This window comes from Paroedura picta, chromosome 15 (assembly GCF_049243985.1).
Source record: "Paroedura picta isolate Pp20150507F chromosome 15, Ppicta_v3.0, whole genome shotgun sequence".
NCBI lineage: Eukaryota > Metazoa > Chordata > Lepidosauria > Squamata > Gekkonidae > Paroedura > Paroedura picta.
Genome location: NC_135383.1, coordinates 16511825 through 16529854, shown reverse-complemented (window position 1 = coordinate 16529854; position 18030 = coordinate 16511825). Strand labels below are relative to the sequence as shown.

The 18030-nt window shown below is 52.8% G+C and overlaps 1 protein-coding gene across 2 annotated transcripts in view; it reads right to left on the bottom strand.

The window, feature by feature from the left end:
* The window catches only part of FOXN1 (forkhead box N1), a 47365-nt gene extending 29539 nt beyond the window's left edge, over positions 1 to 17826 (bottom strand). The window contains exon 1 of one of the 2 annotated variants that reach the window (XM_077312171.1): positions 17589 to 17826. The gene's annotated coding sequence lies outside the window, so the exon portion shown is untranslated. The remainder of the gene's footprint in view (positions 1 to 17588) is intronic. The other variant, XM_077312172.1, reaches the window with a different exon arrangement.
* Positions 17827 to 18030: the final 204 nt, after the last annotated feature.

The window sequence follows — 18030 nt, the reverse complement described above, 5'->3', positions numbered from 1 at the left end:
CAGTGAAAAGTGGGGAAGGAAAAGCCAGCTCTTCTTCTTTTATCTCCATGCAGTTGGGAATTTTCAAAAGGGATCCTAAGAGTGAAGGCGGGAAAGTTATTGCAATGGTTCTATAACCTGAGAGACCCTGGTTCAAACCCCCTCACCTGCTACAAAGCCCCCCCCCCCAGATGACCTGAGGCCAGGCACTGTCCCTCAGCTACCCTGCAGGGTGGCTGTGAGGATAAAAGGAGGGTGGGGGAAGAACCAGATAGTAAGATAAGAAACCCTTTCCTAGCAAGTTCAGACTGAGTATTTGTTTTATAAATCAAATACCTTCAGGCAAGGAGGATAGCTAAGAAATAGAAGAGAAAGACACTTTCTTCCCCTTTCCTTATTCTTGAGAAAGTAGCTCACAAGGAGGAGACTATGACAATCCTCCTTGCCCAGGTCTTGTCCATTTCTGGGCAGTTAAGAACATCAGAAGAGCCCTGCTGGATCAGACCAGTGGCCCATCTAACCCGACATCCTGTCCCACACAGTGGCCCCAACCAGTTCCTCTGAAAGGCCAACAAGAGGGCATGGAGGATGAGGTTCTCATAAGAACACAAGAAGAGCCCTCCTGGATCAGACCAATAGTCCATCTAGTCCAGCATCCTGTCTCACACAGCATTCAACTAGTTCTTCTGGAGAGCCAACCAGACATAGAGGCTGAGGACTTCACAAGAACACAAGAAGAGCCCTGCTGGATCAGACCGATAGTCCTTTTGGTCCAACATCCTGTCTCCCACAGCATTCAACCGGTTCTTCTGCAGAGCCAACAAGAAGACCTAGAAGCTGAGGCCTTCATAAGAACACAAGAAGAGCCCTGCTGGATCCGACCAGTGGTCCATCTAGTCCAACATCCTGCCCCACACGGTGGCCAACCGGTTCCTCTGGAGGGCCAGCACAGAGGCTGAGGCCTTAACCTGAAGTTGCCTCCAGGCTCTGGGATTCAAAGGTTCAGTGCCTCTGAATGTGGAAATTTACTTTAGTCACCAGGGCTAGTAGTCACAGATAGTCATCTCCTCCATGAATCTAACAGTTGCTCTGTTCTGGCTGCTGCTGGTATTTGATACTACAGAGAAGTTTAAGGCCACCATTTTCCAAATCTGGGAGATGTTTGATATTGGACTACAGATGCCTGCCCCCAGGAGGGACCAGGGGATCCCCCAGAATTCCAGCTCATCTCGAGGCAACAGAGATCAGTTCCCCTGGAGAAAATGGCCGCTTAGAACTACGGCATTCTACCCCACTGAAACCCCTCCCCTCCCCAAAGCCCACCCTCTGCAGAATCCACCCTGGAGACAAGAGTCTCCAGGTTTTCCCAGCCTGGAGCTGGCAACCAGATATTAGACCACTCTCTGAAATTGGGAGAAGATGCCCGTCCAAAAATTAATGCTGAGAATGGTTTCTTTCTCCAGGGGGGATGCCTGGCCCAATAAGGTTGTGACCAGAGCACAGGCAGGCAGGAGGGGTCTACCTCAAGTTTTAGAATTGTTAGTGATGAGCTTTAAAGCAGGGGCCCTCTCTCTTTTTTCCGTTTGCGAGCCGAAAGGACGCAAAGCCGGCGTGGGCATTTCCTGCTTTACTTCAACATCATTTCACGCTCTTCCAACCTTGAAGGTATTTCTAAAGGCACAAGTTCAGCCCTTCTAACTGCTAATGCTGTTAATTGCATAGAGAATTCACATTTGGGACATTTATAACAAGATTCACACTCCTCCCCCTCCATGCCACTGACAGAGATACCTGTCATATCCAACAGGTGGGGAAAGAAATGACAGCATTAACATGTTTTTTTTGGGGGGGGGGAAGTTAGTTAATTAGTTAGTTTCTGGGAGAGAGCTGGTCATTTCAGTAGTTTTAATTTTCAATTTTTAATATGTAATGAATAATGTATTACGTATCTCGGTATGTTGAATGTGCTGAGAACCACCTCAAGCCCAACAGGAGAGAGGTGTTCTAGAAATCAAATAATAATCATTTTTACCCCAATGCCTTTCTTTTTCACACAGAGAATTGACACTTGAAACAGATTCCACACGAACCCTGAGTGTGGATTGGAGGGGCAGGACAGGTGAATGATGGGGCCTGGCCGTTTTTACAACTTTGGCTAGGGGCCTGATGCCAACCCTCCACGGCATTGGCGAGACCCTGGTACTGCTAGAGAATGCTCACAAGCAATGCTATTATTATTATTATTATTATTATTATTATTATTATTATTATTATTATTATTATATTTCTATAATCGTCCCTCTCAGCACAGACATTTCAGGGCAGTTTACAACAAAATATAATATACAGCAAAACCATTTAACATTAAAACCATCTTTAATCCACTCCTGTGGAGCGGATTAAATAAAAGGCTAAGGGCTGTTGGGGAGGAGTTAGGGCGGGCCCTGTCCGTGATAAAAACTCTGAGGAGCGAATCAGGAGCCGCAAAGCGGCTCCTGATTCGCTCCTCAGAGTGGCAATCCACGGCCAAGTGGCCAATTGGGAGGCGCGCGGCCAAGTTCTCCCCCAGCTAGCGCCTGCTGTATTTACACGACAGCGGGCTTGATTCCTAGTTATAATCTGTACACCGCCCGTGGCGCCGCGGGCGCCACGGACTAAATAAAACAGTAAGGGGTTCTGGGGCGGGATGTGTCCGGGATGAGGAAGGGTCCGGATTGGACCCTTCCTCATGACAGACAACCGGAGGGACCAAACGGCAGGCGCTTTGCGCCTGCCGATTGGTCCCTCCGATTCCCAGCCCCAGCAACTGCGAGCCGCGCTCAGCGCGGCTCGCAGTTGCTCCCGGCCTGACGTGGTGAGAGGCGCGAAGCGTCTCTCACCGCGTCAGGCCGGCCCCAAGGAAGCCCCCGCCGCAAACACAACACAAGACTCCAGCCGCCGAGAAGCTGCAGAAAAAAAAAAAAACACCCCCGGAGGAGCCTTTCGCCGCTAGCGCGACGAGAGGCAGCAGAAAAAAAAACCCCTGTAGGAGCTCCAAGCCGCCGCGCCGACGAGAGGCAGCAGAAAAAAATTAACCCTGTAGGAGCCTTTCACAGCTCCAAGCAGCAGGAAAAAAAACCCCTGTAGGAGCTCCAAGCCGGCACGCCCACGAGAGCTAGCAGAAAAAAAAAACCCTGCAGGAGCCTTTCACAGCTCCAAGCAGCAGAAAAAAAAACCCTGTAGGAGCCTTTCGCAGATCCAAGCAGCAGAAAACAAAACCCTGAAGGAGCCTTTCCCAGCTCCAAGCAGCAGGAAAAAAAAACCCTGTAGGAGCTCCAAGCCGGCACGCCCACGAGAGCTAGCAGAAAAAAAAAACCCTGCAGGAGCCTTTCACAGCTCCAAGCAGCAGAAAAAAAAACCCTGTAGGAGCCTTTCGCAGATCCAAGCAGCAGAAAACAAAACCCTGAAGGAGCCTTTCCCAGCTCCAAGCAGCAGGAAAAAAAACCCCTGTAGGAGCTCCAAGCCGGCACGCCCACGAGAGCTAGCAGAAAAAAAAAACCCTGCAGGAGCCTTTCACAGCTCCAAGCAGCAGAAAAAAAAACCCTGTAGGAGCCTTTCGCAGATCCAAGCAGCAGAAAACAAAACCCTGAAGGAGCCTTTCCCAGCTCCAAGCAGCAGGAAAAAAAACCCCTGTAGGAGCTCCAAGCCCACGAGAGCTAGCAGAAAAAAAAAACCCTGCAGGAGCCTTTCACAGCTCCAAGCAGCAGAAAAAAAAACCCTGTAGGAGCCTTTCACAGCTCCAAGCAGCAGAAAAAAAAACCCTGTAGGAGCCTTTCGCAGATCCAAGCAGCAGAAAAAAAAACCCTGTAGGAGCCTTTCGCAGATCCAAGCAGCAGAAAACAAAACCCTGAAGGAGCCTTTCCCAGCTCCAAGCAGCAGGAAAAAAAACCCCTGTAGGAGCTCCAAGCCGGCACGCCCACGAGAGCTAGCAGAAAAAAAAAAACCCTGCAGGAGCCTTTCACAGCTCCAAGCAGCAGAAAAAAAAACCCTGTAGGAGCCTTTCGCAGATCCAAGCAGCAGAAAACAAAACCCTGTAGGAGCCTTTCCCAGCTCCAAGCAGCAGAAAAAAAAAAACCTGTAGGAGCCTTTCACAGCTCCACGCAGCAGAAAAAAAAAGCACCTCCTGGTGTCCCCTGGGTCCTAGCGCCCATTGCATTCCTGGTTGCAATGGGCTTTCTTGCTAGTATATCAGATAAAATATATCAGCTGCCCGGTTGTCGATTAAACAACTCCTTTTTAGTCTGGGGTGGGAGAGAATTACGGAGGAGGGTCTGGTGGCTTTCATGGTGTTCTATTAGCTCACCAGCCTCAAATGAAGGCCTGGTGGAAGATCTTTTTTTTGTAGGCCCTTTGGAACTGAGGCAGTTCCTCTAAGGCCCAAGCTCTTCCGGGAGTTCATCCAACCAGATCGGGGCCAGAACTGAGAAGGCCCTGGCCCTGGTTGAGGCCAAGCACACGTCTCCCGGGCCAGGGATCACCAGCCTGTTCGTGTTGGCAGAGAGAATTGCTCTCTGGGGGATATGCTCAAGTTATTATTAGATTTCTATAACTGCTCCTCTCAGCAAAACCATCTCAGGGCAGTTTCCGACAAAATATAATATACAGTAGTATATAAAACCATTTAACAATAAAACCATTAAAATATATCAGATTATTGTAGCTGCCAGGTAGGGCCTTGCCTCTCATTGCCACACACCACACACACCTACACACACACACCTACACACACACACCTACACAACACACACATACGGGGTGACCATTGTTTTATTCTGGATACTTTGCCATTGATTGAAGGACCACATTCATGTACAGGGGTCCCTAACATTTCTTGAACCTGTGGGCCCCTTTGAAATTTTGGCACACAAAATGGCTACCACAGGAGGTGGAGCCAGTCACAATATGGCTACCGTCAGCCATGCCATGAAGAGATTGCTGTTGTGGTGGTGGCTGCCGCCACCAAGGTAATATTTTTAAAAATCAACTCTCCAGGGGCCGATAGCCTCAACTACTTCCTATAAACCCTCCACTGGCACCAGGAAAGGTATTGGTGGCCGCCATGACAGCTACGAGAACTACGCTACATTGTTCTCAGGCAGGGACGGCCATGAAGACATGGTGGCTGGAATCTCCCTAGACTAGAGGACCATGAAAGCTGTCATCCTGACCCCAGGTAGGGGGCAAATCCTGGTGGATTGGTAGGATCCTTTTGGAACTGTACACATGATGTGCTTTTACGTTTACCCTCAAACAGAGTATCCTTCATATCCCAGGCCCCCTCTAAATAGGACACAAACCCAAGCAGAATTAAGCTTCTGCTCCGCTAAGCCGGTCCTTATTGTTCAGATGAGGCGGCAGATTCCACCCATGGCCACCGGCAGAGACATCTGACAAGAAGTATTGCCAAACTGGGGGGACCTCTCCCGTGACAACTTGCTGATCAGCACCCTCAGCATTTCCACACAAGGGCAGAACGGGACCCAAAGGCCACTCGGTTCAACGCACACATCCCAGATCTCCGTTTGCAACAAGCAGAGATTGGGTGCCCTGCAGGGAGGACCCATCTCTTTGAAAAGCAGAACTCAGCTCCTACCTGTCATACCTGGAGAAGAAATGAAACTTCAGTTCCCAGTGCTCCCCATAAGAGAGAAGAACTGGGTTTTTTTTTACACCCCACTTTTCTCTACTCAAAGGAGTCCCAAAGTCCCTTCCTCCCCCCACAACAGACACCCTGTGAGGTAGGTGGGGCTGAGAGAGCTCCAAGAAAACTGTGACTAGCACAAGGTCACCCAGCTGGCTGCATGTGGAGGAGCAATGGGGAAATCAAACTCAGTTCTCCGGAGTAAAGGCCGCTGCTCTTAACCACTGCACCGTGCTGGCTTTCAAAACCAAGATATGATGTTTTCACAACGCTGTTCCTTCAGTCTGGGCCAGTGTTCTAGAATGCCATCGTCTTATTTCATGCCCAGCCCAGGCTAGCAGGTCACATCTGATATTGGAAGTAAAGCCATGCTAGTTTTGACTAGTATTTGGATGGGAGACCTCCAACACTACAAGAGATTTGGGGTGGGTGGGTGGAGCCTGAGACGGGCAGGGTTTGGGGACGGGACTTCACTGGGGTAAAATGTCAGCAATCCCGCTTTCCAGAGCGCCCGTTTTCTCCAGGTGGACCAATCTCCGTCACCTTGTGATCAGCTATAATAGCAAGGGAGCCCCAGCTATCCCCTGGAGGTTGGTAACCATGCTGGTCTCAATGTGGGCCGGCAGAAGGTTGAAACTCTGAGGCCCAGTGCTGAAGGAAAGCCAGTGGTTTGTCTAAAGCAGGGGAAGTCAACCTGTGGTCCTCCAGATGTCCATGGACTACAATTCCCATGAGCCCCTGCCAGCATTTGCTGGCAGGGGCTCATGGGAATTGTAGTCCATGGACATCTGGAGGACCACAGGTTGACTACCCCTGATCTAGATTACAGACACTAAGCAGGCTCACAAGGAAAAGCCACAGAGCTCAGCTGCTCCCCATCCCACCCCTACCCAACCGCCGGCTGAGGTCAGGAGCCTCACACTAGCAGTCTTCAGAGACGCTGCTTTAACCTCAAGCGAGAACCGGGGAGCAAGGTGCCTTTTCCAAGTGGCGCAGGGGCAACACCAAGCATTTGCTGGCAGGGGCTCATGGGAATTGTAGTCCATGGACATCTGGAGGACCACAGGTTGACTACCCCTGGTCTAAAGGATGCTGAAATTAGCATAATCGGCGGCAGGGGATCCTGTTTCCTTCAGGAGCACCTCCAGTTTGGAAGGTGTGAAGCAATCATGGCGACTTTAACCACGGGGCTGGAACGTGCTGTGAAGTCACAGCCCAATTGTGACAGCCCCACAGGGTATTCGAGGCAAGGGACCTTCAGAGGTGGTTTGCCATTGCCTGTGTCACAGCCCCGTCATTCCTTCGAGGCCTCCCATCCAAACACTAAGCAGGGCCAGCCCTGATTAGTTTCCAAAATCTGACCAGATCAGACTAGCCTGGGCCATCAAGGGCTCTTTAAACATCCGTAGAGCGTATTTCCTTGGCCAATGAATGATACCAATGGAACTTCCCCACCTCGTCCCAGGACATAGGGATGCCAGCCTCCAGGGGGGACCTGGGGATCCCCTGGAATTCCCGTTCCTCTCCAGATTACAGAGATCTCCTGGAGAAAATGGCTGCTTAGAAGGTAGAATGTTTGACATTATACTCCACTGAACTACCTGCCTACTGCAGCGACCCCAATTCCACCATAAGGGCAAGGATTTGGGGTCACTGCGGGTGGGCAGGTAACTATGTTCTGCAGGCGGTTGGACTAAAAGACCCTGGAGGTCCCTTCCAACTCTGTGATTCTTTAATCTATGAAATCCCAACCCTCCCTAAACCTTGGCCTCTGCAGGCTCCAACCCCAAAGTCTCCAGGTTTCTCCCAACCGGGAGCTGGCAACCCTACCAGGACCTCTGGAACCTTTCCCGGCAAATCCCTCCATTTCTGACGCTCTGATGTCTGCAGAGAGAAGAAGATCGCATAGCAGCGAGCAAGAAACGATGCACAGCTCTGTGAGGTTACCCTGGTTGCGTGGGACATCCGTGGAGAGGAGGGTCCTTCTGACGGCTGAAGACAGATGGGGAGTGGGGGGCAAAGGGTGGTCCAGAGCCAGCTCAGGACAGGGCTGTTGGAAATCGGCTGTGGGAACCGCAGCCTCCCGGCTTCGCTCTGGATTCTGCCTCTTCTGAGAACGAACAAGCCGCTGGGAAGGAGTCTCTGAGAGAGGCTCACCGGGGTGACTAAGCGCGAGCAACTTCCCTCCAGAGACTTGCTCCAGGCAGGGGTAGGGAACCTGGCGCGTTTCAAGTGGGAGCCTCTTCTTCTGGCTTTTTGATGAATAAAGAACTCCCCCACCCCAGCCCCAGCCCCCGCCCCCACCCCCACCCCCGTGCACCGCTCAATCCTTAATAATTAGCTCAGAGCAATCATCAAAACTGTAGTGTCGGCTCTTTTGGGGAGGAGGAGGGCCTGGCTGTGCTTCCCTCCGCTGGCCGGCAGCTCATGTCGGCTGCTTGTCTCTGCCAGGCTCACCCGTGTGGGCCCAACGGGGCAGCAGGGCGAGCGACAGGCGCATCAGCAAACCCCAACCTTTGCCCTTGCTTTGGAAAGAAGCCAGGCTCAGACCCCATGCTGAAAGAAAAGCTCTCTGCACATGCTCAACGGAATGTGTGCCTCATCTAGGAATCAGCTCTGGCTTGCATCATAGGTTAGGGACGCAGAACTGTGGCACAGAAGTCTTAGAATATGGGGGGGGGGGAGAAGTGTCTTCACCCCCCTCCCCACTCTGCACTCAGAATACATCATATAAATAAACTCATATTTCAATATATTTGCTCTACGCGATTTGCTCCACAAAATGCCAAGCAAAAGTGATTTGGGGTTTTCAAAAATCAACAACACATGACCCTAATATATCTTTTTAAATCTACTCTTACAAGTGGTAATATTTCAGGACCAGACTGCAAAATTTCAGGATGTTTGCTTCTGGTTTGAATTTATTATTAGTTTGTTTGGATTTTTATACTGCCCTTCCATACGGCTCCGGGCGGTTTACATAGAACGTTGTAAAAACAGTTACACACAACACTATAACAATCTGTCAGATAACAATTCACAACATAACACAGCATGTCAACCCAAACAGTATTTCAACAGAACAACAACACTGACATATCCCTGGGGAGGTCAGATTTGTTCAGTCATGGAAGGGGCATCTGGGGGGGGGGGACCAGCAGATGTTTTGAGTCAGTCGGCCTCAAGCAAATGCCTGGCTGCTACTTCACACCTCCAGGCCCATCCCTTGATGCCTGCCACACTGCAAACTAGCCCTTTGCTATTGAGTCCCCTTTCACTCCAGGCACCAAGAGGAAACAGCCACAAGAATCATAGAATCATGGGATAATGAGTTGGAAGGGACCTCCTGGGTCATCTAGTCCAACCCTCTGCACCATGCAGGGCGCTCACAAAGAGAAGCAAAGATGCATGTGGGGCAAGATGTACTGTTCCTACTTAAGGACTTTGGAAGGGTAATACAGGAATACCCTCCTGTAGGGCCATTGGCCCTGATTCATTCTGCCCTTTGGGATCCAGCCCTGTTATCACTAACCATTTATAGTCCCACCTTTCTCCCGGAGAAAACATGTGACCAAGCGAAATCTTAGAAATCCCTAAGGTGCTGCCAGACCCCAACCTGGATTCCTCCCTGAAACTCAAGGCAGATTACACAATGTTAAGAACCAACTGAGACAAACAGCAAGGGCCTCTAGGACTAGAGCTACAGACCTGGAAAGCCCTGCAAACCGAAAACTGTCAACTGCTCTGAACTGTGAAATTCCTGGAGATGTCAAAGCAGCCATGTTGTCAATTGGAACTGTTCTTTTAACTGGAAACCAGTTTGAATTCTGCATGGATTCTGGCAACCGTACGTGAAGCCCGACATCCCACAATGTCGAAAGTAACTCACAAATGCAGAATCAACGCAGTAAAAGCAAGGCGACCCTATAGTAAACATTGCAATTTGGTGAGTCCTGTTCCCTTGTAAAAACCCCCCGGGCTCATTCTGCACATGTTGGATAATACACTTAAAAGCAGATTTTCCAGTTTTGCACAGGAAAAATCAAGCTGCAAAAGTTCACCAAAAGGGCATTATACAACGGATGTGGAACGAGCCCCATTGGAAAGGGGGTTCGATTATAAGAATGTGCACCTGGACATTTCTGATTGGCGCCCTCAGCAGAGTGATCGAGGCACAATGGTGGAAGCCACACCAGAGAACGTATGTGAATGAGTAATTCCCAGTTTTACCCATCTGCCTGGTGGCATCTCCAAAGGCATTTTGCTCAGGTGAGCAAAGCTGTTGGGACAAAACTCAGCAAGAGAGGCAGTCCTGCAGGTAGGTGGGTTTGATGCTGGATGACCAGAACCGTGAATTGGGACCCAGTAACTGACCCAGTAGAATAGCTGTGGAATTTTCCTCCCAGCACCAGATCCTGAACATAGAATCAGAATCTCACAGAGCTGGAAGATATCCTGAAGGGTCATCAAGCCCCCCCAAAACCCTTCTCGTGGACTTAAAAATCCCACACTCCCATCTCTTCCTAAAAACTTCCAACAAAGGGGACTCCACCAACCTCTGAGGAACATATTCTATCTAGGAACAGCCCTCCCCCCTCATTAAATGCTTTCTAATATTCAAATATTCAAATGGAGCCTCCTTTCCCGTAATTTGACCCCCATTGCACACATGAAGCTTCCTGATACTGAAGCAGAACATCGGCCCATCAATGTAAGAATTGCCTACTCAAGCTAGTAGCTGCCCTCCAGCGTCTCGGGCTTGAAGGTCTTTCCCATCCCCGACTGCCTGGTCCTTTCAAACTGGAGATACCGGGGACTGAACCTGGGACCTTCTGTGTGGCAGGCAGAGGCTCTTCCACTGATCCACGACCCCTCTCCATGGCTCTCCAGGGTCCCAGGCAGAGGTCTTTCCCATCACTGCCTACCTGGCCCTTTGAAACTGGAGATGCCGGGGACTGAACCTGGGACCTTCTGCGTGCCAAGCAGAGGCTCTTCCACTGAGCCACAACCCCATCCTATACCACAGCACCCCAATCGTACTTTGCATACGGTGTTTCCCAGCTTCATTTCTGATGCCGGTGGGGAAGCGGCTGGGGAGTTTTCCGCCCCGTTTTTCTGAAAAGGCTGAGAGACTCACCAGTTGCCTCTACTGTAGCCCACGGGCTCTCGAGTTGTCTGGAAGGCAGGTAGTCCCCCGGGATGTCTCGCCAGCCCACCGAGGAAGACTAGGAAGCCGGCTCCTTCAGCCAGTGACTGGGAGAACAGGTTCCAGACTCCCTTTCTGGCTCGCTACCATTTGCCCCAGTTGCAGAGACCTGCCTTGGCAGGCCTGATGAACTGGCAGCCACCAAAGGGCAGCATATCCCTCTTGCTGCAGGAGCAAAGCAACGGAGGGGAAAGGCACCTCCAAGCGGGGCTCTGAGGCCCACTGGCCGAGGGGTGCAAGGCCAGCTGGCAACCCGTGGAGGCAGGGAAAAGAGGCAGGGCCACTAACAGCAGAGACGGAGGCCACAGACATGCCAGGAAGAACCTTCGGGGGTCAGCAAAAGAGATCAAGGAATCTCTGTTCCTGTGGGTTTTCCTGGCTGTGAGGCCGTGGTCTTGGTAGTGTGAGTCCCTGGCATTTCCCAATAACCGTGGCCGGCCTTCAGAGGTAGGACACACTCCATGTCAAAGTGCAGCACCTACCCATGTCCTACCTCTGAAGAGTCCAGCCACAGTTCCAGGCGAAAATCGAGGACTAAAACTTGCACACGACAGCCACACGGCCCAGGAAACCTGCAGTGGCCAGTTGGCTCTGGCCGTGAAAGCCTTCGGTGATCAGATCTCTGTCCCGCTCACTTGTTTCCAGGGAATGGGCAAGAATGAAGTGGAAATGGCTTCTGTTGCTCCAGGAGGTCAGGTCAGAACGGATGGGCTGAAATGCAATCAAGTGTTTTTGACGACACATTAGGAAAAACGTCCAGATGGAGCAGTGCCACGGTGGAACGGGCTTCCTCGGGGGGGGGTGGGTGGGTGGAGGTTTGGAGGTTTTTCAGCAGAGGCTGGATGGCCACCGGACAGCGATGCTGATTCTGGGAACCTTTGTAGACCATGAGCGGGAGGGCAGGGAGGGGCGAGCCAGTGCTCGGCTCTCGTGGCCCTTTCTGACATGCCCAGGGTAATGCCAACCACCACTTTGGTTCTCTCCTCCCCCACTAAATCTTCGTTTCTAGGAATTTTCCTCTGGGCCGCTTACAATTGCCTTCCCTTTCCTCTCCCCACAACAGACACCCTGTGAGGGAGGTGAGGCTGAGAGAGCCCTGATATTACTGAAGAAGGAGAAGAGTTGGTTCTTCTTTGCCGCTTTTCTCTATCCAAAGGAGTCTCAAAGCGGCCGAAAATCACCTTCCCTCTCTCCCCCCACAACAGGCACCGTGTGAGGAAGGTGGGGCTGAGAGAGCCCTGATATTACTGAAGAGGAAGAAGAGTTGGTTCTTATATGCCGCTTTTCTCTACCCAAAGGAGTCTCAAAGCGGCTTACAATTGCCTTCCCTTTCCTCTCCCCACAACAGACACCCTGTGAGGGAGGTGAGGCTGAGAGAGCCCGGATATTACTGAAGAGGAAGAAGAGTTGGTTCTTATATGCCGCTTTTCTCTACCCAAAGGAGTCTCAAAGCGGCTTACAATCACCTTCCCTTCCTCTCCCCACAACAGACATCCTGTGAGGGAGGTGAGGCTGAGAGAGCCTTGATATTACTGCTCAGTCAAAACAGCTTTATCACAGTGCCGTGGTGAGCCCAAGGTCACCCAGCTGGCTGCATGTGGGGGAGGAACGGGGAATCAAACCCGGCTTGCGAGATTAGAAGCCAGCACTCCTAACCACTACACTAAGCTGGCTCAAGGCCACAGAGGTGTCTGGATGCGGAAGTCCGCCTGCTAAGAACGGTGTGACCAAGTAAGCTCGCTACCAAGTGGCAAAAGCTCTGGGAAAGAGCAGATGTGTGCACGGAGGTTGGGGTAATGTGGGGAACCAGGTGTAAGGTAAAGAACCGCTGGCCGGCTAGGTAGCTCGGCTGCCACAAGCGATGCTGCTTTTGAAAAGTCCTCCTCCTCGAATAGCTGGGTCCGCCTGTCTGGAGCAGCAGATCAGAGCAAGAGTCCAGGAGCATCGGAAAGACTAGCAACATTTGTGGCAGGGAGGTGCTTTCGGGAGCCTTTTGCCGACGCGCTCAAAAGCCGGACTCATTTGGATCCTGTCTTTCTGATGGCGTCACATTCGTCCGACGCATCCATCAGAAATGCCATTGAGAGACTCGGTGCCATATTGAGCAGACAGAGGTCCGAGATGGAGAGGGGCATGGGACCTGGTGGTGGACCATTTTGGCTCCAAATCCACACCAGCTCCGCAAGCACCATTACAATGAAGGGAACCCACCCTCTTGGTGTAGTGGCTAGGAGTACGGGCTTCTAATCTGGCGAGCCGGGTTTGATTCCCCGCTCCCCCACATGCAGCCAGGTGGGTTATCTTTGGCTCACCATGGCACTGATAAAACTGTTCTGACCGAGCAGTAATATCAGGGCTCTCTCAGCCTCACCTCCCTCACAGGGTGTCTGTTGTGGGGAGAGGAAGGGAAGGCAATTGTAAGCCACTTTGAGACTCCTTTGGGTAGAGAAAAGCGCCATATAAGAACTAATTCTTCTTCTTGCCAGTTCCTTGACAGCTGAAAGTCCTGGGGGGAGGTTGCTGACCCTCCCCCTGGCTGAGCCCCCCCCCTTCTCCATTCTCACACACACACACCGTGGAAAGGGGATTTTTTAATTTTATTTTTTTCGCACCGATCTGAACTCAGGCCTGGGAAAGACTTGGCCCTTGCTGTACCCAGGGGAAGGTGTATCAAAGCAGAGGGCCGCCTCCTTTTCTGCCACTAATTTCACTTAACGCAATCTTTGAAATTAATCTCCCTGTTCTCCTAGTTAATTCTCTCTCTCTCTCTCTCTTTTTGGCAAGGCGGGAGAAGACTCAGCTCGCCTGTGAACCAGAATGACTTTGCCTGCATCTAAGCTCTGCTATTTGCGCTGGTTCTTCAGGTGAAAAGGGAATGGGAGAGGGGGTCTTTGACACGCTGATGAGCATCCTGACCCATCTCAGAGCAAACTGGCACAAGAACACCATCCTGGGTGGCTGCCCTGTCAGGGGTAGTCAAACTGCGGCCCTCCAGATGTCCATGGACTACAATTCCCATGAGCCCCTGCCAGGGGCTCATGGGAATTGTAGTCCATGGACATCTGGAGGGCCGCAGTTTGACTACCCCTGCTTGTGCTTGGCTCCAGCTGGGAAGGATGATCTCCCGCTCCAGGCCCCTTCTGGTGCGATCCAGGAAGGGGGGAAATCTGACTTCTGGAAGGAATCTTTAAACCACAATCTGCGGGGGGGAGGAGGGGAGGAATTTATTTATCATATTTATCATACTTATATGAATTGGAAGACCAATCCTACTTTTTAGTGAAATGAAGGGGTAGGTTTAGGACTGTGCGTCATTATATATTCAAGTGGGTAGCTGTGTTTGATTATGCAATGCACAGAACTGCGGAACTCACTGCTACAAGATGTGGCGCTGGCTCTCGGCATGAAAGGGGGAGTGGAGCAGTTCACAGAGGATATGATGTCCCTTGAGAGAGTAATGGATTCTCCTTGCTCAGAAGCCGCAGGGCTGTTGCTTTGGTGCCTTTCTCCCAGGGGCCTCTGCCTGGACACAAGACAAATTGCGTTCCCTGGGACATAAAAGCGGATGCAAAGACACCGTGTGTCCTGACAAGTCCGGAAGGGATACTGTGCAAACTTTGCAGCTTTACAGCTCTCTTGGCCCACCAGCATAGAACTATCAGTGATCCAGAGAGGAAATTGAGCCTGAATTCTCCCCAGAAGCTAAAATGACTAAATTGAGCCTATTGCAGAGGATGGAGCAGAGTTGTTCTCTCTTGCCCCGGAGGGACGGACCAGAACCAAAGGGATGAAATTAATTCAAAAGAAATTCCATCTAAACATCCGGAAGAAGTTCCTGACAGTTAGAGTGGTTTCTCAGTAGAACAGGCTTGCTCGGGAGGTGGTGGGTTCTCGATCTTTGGAGATTTTTAAACAGAGGCTGGATAGCCATCTGACAGAGAGGCTGATTCTGTGAAGATTCAAGGGGGTGGCAGGTGACAGTGGATGAGCGATAGGGTTGTGAGTGTCCTGCACAGTGCAGGGGGTTGGACTAGATGACCCAGGAGGTCCCTTCCAACTCTATGATTCTATGGTTCCAACACAGGAAGACAGGACTCACCGGGAAAGGCAATGCCAGGGAAAGTTGGAAAAAAGGGAGACCCAACATGAGAGGCCCTGACTCAATCATGGAAACCCAAGCATAGCAGTCAGCCATAGTGTGCTCATGAATTCATAACGCCACTGGAAATCGGAAGAAGAGCCATTTTTCTATACCCCGCTTTTCACGATCCAAAGGAGTCCTGAAGCAGCTTACAAACACCTTTCCCTTCCTCTCCCCACAACGGATACCCTAAGAGGTCAGTGGTGTCGAGGAAGCTCTAAAAGAACTGCTCTACAAGAACAGCTCTGAAAGTACTGTCACCGGCCCAAGGTCCCCCAGCTGGCTGCACATGGGGGAGCGGGAAATCCAACCCGTTCTCCACGTAAGAGTCCGCCGCTGTTAACCGCTACACCCCGCTGGGAGCAACCTGACGGCACATCATCGGCACCTGAAAACTGACAGCGCTGCTTAAGGATGCCGCTTCCTTGACAGCTTGTTTTGAGCAGCGCCAGATGGATTCCTCCCCATCCTCCCCTTTGATTAATGCCGGCAAGATCAAGAGATTGCATAAAACTAGCTTTATGCGGTCGTCGTTCGGCAAATGCGACGGCCTCGCTAAACGTTTGGCACGGCAAGGGGATTTGCGCCTCTTCCAAGGAGGACTGGAGTCCTGCTTTAGTTGACAAGGGAGGGGAGCGCGGGGGAAAGGGTGCCACAGCCCTCTTCTTGAACAGCCACACATCTCCTAAGCGCAGCCCTGCTCCTGGGTTCCCAGGAGCAGCCGATGCCGTATCTTCATGCCGATGCTCTGCAGAGAGCATTGCCTGCACCTGTCCGGGCCTGCCTCCTCCTTTCCAAATGGAGATGGGGTGTGGCCGGGCTCCCCCGGTTCTTGGAGCACCTGTCAGCTCGGCAAAGCCGGGGGTGGAAAGCACGGTTTATCGGACCAGCCCGGCCGTTTCCACCCCACAGCCCCCTGTGGCCCTAAAGTGGGAGAAAGGGGGCTGCCCCCTCCCTCTCCCTCTCCCTCTCCCTGCCCTATCAACAAGCAAGCGGGGCTTCAATTCTTGCCCTGCTGTGGACTAACAGGAGCTCCGGGGCTCTGGGGGTTGGGACCAAGCCCGCTGGGGGGCTAGCCGGCATGAGCCCTCTGGCAGGAGACAAGGGGGAAGGTGGCCACAGAGGGGATCCTAATTACCTCCAGCTCTCTCTGGCTTGGTCATTTGTCTGCAACACAGGAATCAAGAAAGCTGACCCACACCGAAAGGCTGTTGTGGGGATTACTGGTAGATCATTTCCAGTGGGGGGCTGTGTTGGTCTGAAGCAGCAGGCGAAGGTTTGGGTCCAGGGCCCTCCCGAGGACCACCCGAATTTTATTCTGGGTTTACAAGCTTTCGTGTGCAGGCACACTTCGCTGTATCCGATGAGGTGTGCACGCACACGAAAGCAGATGTGTGGAATTGAACCTTGTTGGCTGTCAGGGTGCCTCTGGGGAGTCAAACTTTGCCCTGCTGTGCCTGCATCAATTCCGAAGAAGCAACACGAGAAACTTATGCCCAGAAAGTAAACTTTGCTGCTCTTAAAGATGTCACTGGGTTCCAACTTTGCTCTGAGAAGTCACGTATACATGAAGCATGCTGAACGCCTGGGCGGCCATCCTGTTGCTATGTGCACAAGAGAGGCTGTATCTGCAGGCTGTCCCTCCATCAGCACCCTCAGAGGCGTGACCCCCACTGGTTAACCCTGGCCCTCCGGGGGAAGCTTCCTGGAGGGATCCCAGGGGGGGCAGTGGGCAGGGACCCCAAGTGGAGCCCAGGGAGAGGCAAATGACAGCCCAGGCAGAGGGCTGGAGAGGGGGAACCAGGTGCAATTCACTGCTTTGATAAGGTGATCCGATTGTCCCACTTTTGGAGGGCCATCTGGGGGCACCTGGCAAATTGTACTTATGTTGAAATTAAATACATATATATTACAATACTATTTTTGCGTTCTATGCGTTCTATGAAACTTTTTGTTACCCCATATAGACCGAATTTTTAATCAAGAACACCCCCGGTCAATGGAATCCCGCTTTACCGATGTTAAAATCTGGTCACCTTATGCTTTGGGCATCCCCATCGCTAGCCTGGTCCCACTTCTGCCCAGAGGCCGGGAAGCGGTAGGGGAGAGAAAACACCGAGCAGTAACAACTTTCCAAAGGGGAGGGGGGCACACTTTCGGGCACAGGAGGTCATTTACTGTTCTAGGATTAGCTGGCATTCCATAGGTCCCCTTCAGTCCAAGGTGGCCTGGCACGGCAAGATCTGGTCGGGTCAGGAAGCCGGGCAGGGTTGGTCCTTGGAAGGCGGACCCCCAGGAAGGCTCTGCAGAGGAAGGCCGTGGCCCACCTTTTCTGCTTCTCCCCGGACGGGAAAGGCCCACCTCAGCCCCCTTCCCAGCAGGGGCCACAAGACCCACGGGAAGCCGGGCTCCCGGCCGGACCCAAACTTTCCCGCGGCCTCTTTGGCCGCCTGCTGAAGCGCACGCGCGCCGCGCCGACTTGCCATTGCAAAAAGCCCCCCCTCTCCCCCGCCCGAGGCCGGGAGCTCCCCCGGGAGGGAGGGAGGGAGGGGCCGGCCCCCTCCCCGCCGCCCCCAGCTTACCGGCTTGTCCTTGCGCAGCTGGCTGGCGGGCAGACGGTCCGGGACGAGAGCGCGCCTCCGCAGCCCGGCGCAGCCTGCAGGGGAGCCGGCGGGGCCGGTTAAGAAGGGGAGCCCTGGCCAGCCCCCTTCCCCGCCCTCCCCGGCTGGGCTCGGCCAAGGGGGAAGCCGGAGCGCCGCCGCGGGGCCACCAGGCTGCCTCTCGCCGCCGCCGCCGCCGCCCCGCGCCCAGAGTGCCGGAGCCGAGCCCCGGAGGAGGGAGGGAGGCGAGGCGCTGCGCGGCGCATCAGGTGAGCGCGGGAGGCGCGCCCGGCATTAGGATCCCGGCTCCTCTGCGCCTCGGGCCAAGCGGCGCGCTCGGAGCGGGCGGAGCGGAGGGGATCGCGGCGGCGCCCCCCCTCCCCCGCGTTTGGGGAGGAGCGGCCGGGCGATGGGCGAAGCGTGT